This window comes from Octopus bimaculoides, chromosome 17 (genome assembly GCF_001194135.2).
Source record: "Octopus bimaculoides isolate UCB-OBI-ISO-001 chromosome 17, ASM119413v2, whole genome shotgun sequence".
In the NCBI taxonomy this organism is placed as follows: Eukaryota; Metazoa; Mollusca; class Cephalopoda; order Octopoda; family Octopodidae; genus Octopus; species Octopus bimaculoides.
In genome coordinates this window covers 10,328,171-10,332,112 of record NC_068997.1, presented here as the reverse complement: position 1 = coordinate 10,332,112, position 3,942 = coordinate 10,328,171, and the positions used below count along the sequence as shown (strand labels likewise).

General features: G+C 36.0%; 1 protein-coding gene across 2 annotated transcripts in view; it reads left to right on the top strand.

The window, feature by feature from the left end:
- LOC106882514 (probable cytochrome P450 12a5, mitochondrial) overlaps positions 1–3,942 on the top strand; it is a 58,241-nt gene that overhangs the window by 23,492 nt on the left and 30,807 nt on the right. The window lies entirely within an intron of this gene.

Below are 3,942 nucleotides of genomic sequence, written 5' to 3'. Positions count from 1 at the left end.
ATATATATATATATATATATATATAAATATATATATTATATATGCCTACATGCACACACACACGTACATACACGCACACACACACACACACACATATGTGTGTGTGTGTGCATTTACATATAAATCAAACATATTTATGTATGTATTAGGTTCGTTGCTTTTGTGTGTTTGTTCGTGTGTGAGTTTGTTTTGTTTGTTTGCTTGCTTGCTTGCTTATTTGTTTGTTTGTTTGTTTGTGTGAGTGTGTTTCTCTTTCCAGTTACGTCCATACGTTTTACATTTAATACATTTGTAACGATAAACAAAACATGAATGACTTAGTCCTTTTTTTTTCCCCCTCTGGTGACACTCAGCAGTACTATTAGTGACACGTTCCAGATATGATTGCTGGAATGTTGCGTGTATTTTTAACTGAAGGGTGAACCAAAGGACAATTAAATTAAGATCCCTATCTCTTTCTTTCTTCCTCTCTCTCTCTCTCTCTCTCTCTCTCTCTCTCACTCTGTCTCTCTCTCTCTCTCTCTCTCTCTCTATCTCTCTCTCTCACTCTCTCTCTCTCTCTTACTCTTTCATTCTCTCTTCCTTTCCCTCTCTTTCCCTCTTTGCATTTTCATTGTCTTTTTTTCTCCCCAATTTTGACTCTCTTTTTTTAACTGTTATGTTATATTTCTTAACTTATAAGTACACACGCTTACAGAGACGAATTAAGTAGATTATGTCGACCACATTACATTACTGGTTCTTTATTGAACCAACAAGAGATCTTCCATTTGATTACTTTAGCCTACTAGAATAAGCAGCCAAACCGCCTTCAAATTACGTATTATCCCCTTTAAAAACGAAGGTGAAGAGTAAATATGGAGTGATGTACTCCTCCCTAACCCAACCAAGTCTAAACATTTTATAAGATGATCATTGGGGCAATAGCTTTTTATTAATATTATTCATTAAATGGTGTATTTAAGGCGGCCAGCTGACAGAGTCGTTAGCTGCTTTTCGTCTGTCTTAACGTTCTGAGTTCAAATTCCGCCAAGGTCGACTTTGGCTTTCATCCTTTCGGGGTCGACACATTAACTACCAGTTAAGTACTGGAGTCAATGTAATTGATGTAACCCCGCTCCACCAAATTCCAGAAAGGATTACTACTATTAGTAGTAGTAGAGCATCATTTTGTCCATCTTTATGTTCTGAGCCCAAATTCAGTGGGAGAAATGAGGCCCCTCCGATGGGTCTCTGGAGCAGCGTTACTCGACAGGGTGCGTTGCTCGGAGATCAGGATGTCGCTCCAGATCGAGCCGTTGCTTTTCCGCATAACGAGGTCACAGTTCTGGTGTTACGGACATGTGATTAGTATGTCGCAGGAAAAATAAATCGCGAAGAGGATTCTTCAAGCTAAGCCAACCGACAGGAGACTTCGAAGTTGACGAAGAATGTAATGGTTGGATAATATCCATAGTTACAGTTGGTCACGGAAAGTTTAATGATGGCTGCTTTTAATAGGACCTTATGGAAGAGAAACCTGAGGATCCTATTCCAACGACCCTCCCAGGAACAGTGGATGAAGAAGATGGATAGATGACTTACTTGTTCCAGTCATTTGACTGCGGCCATGCTGGAGCAGCACCTTAAAGGGTTTTTTAGTCGAAGGAATCGACCCCAGGACTTATTCTTTGTAAGCCTAGTACTTATTGTATCGGTATCTTTTTCCCAACTGCTAAGTTATGGTAACGTAAACACACCAACATCGGTTGTCAAGCGATAGTGGGGGGGGACAAAGACTGACACACACACAAATATATATATATATATATATATATATATATATACGATGGGCTCCTTTCAGTTTCCGTCTACCAAATCCACTCACAAGGCCTTGGTGGGCCAGAGGCTATGATAGAAGATACTTTGGACAAGGTGCTTCCTAACCCCTGAACCCGGAACCATGTGGTTGGGAAGCAAGATTCTTACCACACAATCACGCCTGCACCTATGTTTAATAATTCTTCTGAAAATGTATTATTTGTATAAAGATGTACCATTAAAACTGCGTAAAGATAATTCATCAAAAAGAGTTAACGTGATTTATATTTGTTAAATCTATACAGTGAATATTTCTCGTGATTTAAAAGGAAAGGCACTATCATATATTCTGATGAGTATATGATGTTTGCACATTTCGATAAATACAAAAGAGCTGAAAGGCAATTGTTGGGAAATACCATTACATATGCAATTTCATTGAATCGCTTCCCATTTAGGTAATAATAGAAACATTGTGTACATATTTCTGTGTGCGTGTGTGTGTCTGTGTATGAATATCTGCATGAAAGATCTGATTACACAATATATTTTGTTGTTTGTTTACAACAAGGGTATTTCTATTATTGTCAGTCACAAATAGCGGCGAATTGTGAAAGCCATTAGCGCATCGGCTTAGCGGTATTTCTTTCGATTCTCTAAAGTTCTAAGTTCAAATTCTGCCAAAATCAGCTTTACAAAATCTTCAAGACAGAGATCAATATAATCAACTATTACCCCCACCCCGCCTCACCAAAATATGAGGTATTTTTTTCTGTCATATGAATTGAAAATACCGTATTGTAAACATGTAGTGAAAACATTCAAACATCGTCACTATCTTTTCTAATCCTGTAACATTTCACATGGGATTTTTTATCCTCCAAAGCTGTCTTGGTGTGTAAGTCGACCTACCTTTTTGGGGCAGTTAATTTTGATTTGAAAAATCTGAATTGGCTGCCAGAAAACACAGTGTTTTCTTCCAAAACTTTTCTGATTTGAGTAGAATTCTCATCAATGAGACATTTTTAAAAAATAAGTAAGAATACATAGTTATTTTTGTTCTTCTTTTCGTTACCACTAATACTAAGTTGCGGCTTTCGTGATATGAATTTGAATGCCAGCAAAGGTGAGTTTTGCCTTTTGGAGTCGATTGAATAAGTATCATTCAGAAAGTGGAATCGATTCGATCTCTCGAATCTTCTTTAAAAAATTAATAGTATTTTGTCTCAGTTTAGTATGGAAGCCAGAGGACCAGAAGACCGCGAAAATCAATTCGTGTTGTTTAGTTACGTCTCAGTACAACCCTGAGTTAAAATTCTACCGGAGTTGAATGCACTTTTTATAAATGCGTTACTAAATATTCTGGGGTGGATTCCAGTGACTTCATCTTCATCTCTTTTTCTTATCCACACAGTCATACATACGTAAATATATACATACAAACAGACAATATATAATACCTGTATTAATACAAATTCTGAAGGTAATACCTATATTAAGGCAGGAATTACAGTGTTTGATTATCTTGCACAAACATGTTTATATTTGTTATTTCGATAATCATATTCATTCAGAGACAGTTTTATACAATTCGTAATACGCATTACGAAAGATGCATGATTCGACTCTCGTGTCCTTTACTCTATTTTAAACTAAATTTGTAGACGCTGTATGCACGACTACTGCCTGCATGTGTTTGTGTGTGCATATGTAAATCATATATAATAAATATGTTTAATGAGCATAGTAATCCGCCATAGAAATATTGTAATAAGCGAGTAAATTACAGACACTTTCACTACTGAGAATGAAGAGTCGGGACGACATGTTTCGCCTTTCACGAGCCTCATCAGATTATCCCGCTTACGCCTTTTCTCATCTTATAAAAGTCTGAATAATATATATTCATACGAAAGCTATAAAATACTGCTTACGTTTTATTTGATCTAATATATTTTCCCATATTTTGTGTCTTGTTCAATTTCTTTTCTATTTTATATTTTCTCAAGTAAGACAAAGTATTGATCGATTACAGATCTCGTATAGGATTTCCATATACATATCTATTTAAAACAGTGGTGTGTTGGCTTTTGTTATATGTGAATGAATATGCATGTATAAATAATATATATAAATATATAT